A 230-nucleotide genomic window follows, 5' to 3' on the forward strand; every position below is an offset into this window, starting at 1 on the left:
TCTTCACGCCCTCCAGTCTCCCCTCACGTGAACCGAGTTTGGAATATTTTTTGAGGTTTTAATCGGACTAAAATAAATTAAATGTAATGTATAATTTCTTAGTTCATAGTTCCCTTTTGTGGGTAAATTAACTTGCAAATACTGAGACAAAAAAATAGTAAATAGTAATGGTTTTGGTTGTATTCCAAAAAAACCTTTAGAGAATAAAAATGATAATTATAACTTTTTTC

Source organism: Penaeus monodon, chromosome 25 (assembly GCF_015228065.2).
Source record: "Penaeus monodon isolate SGIC_2016 chromosome 25, NSTDA_Pmon_1, whole genome shotgun sequence".
Taxonomy (NCBI): domain Eukaryota; kingdom Metazoa; phylum Arthropoda; class Malacostraca; order Decapoda; family Penaeidae; genus Penaeus; species Penaeus monodon.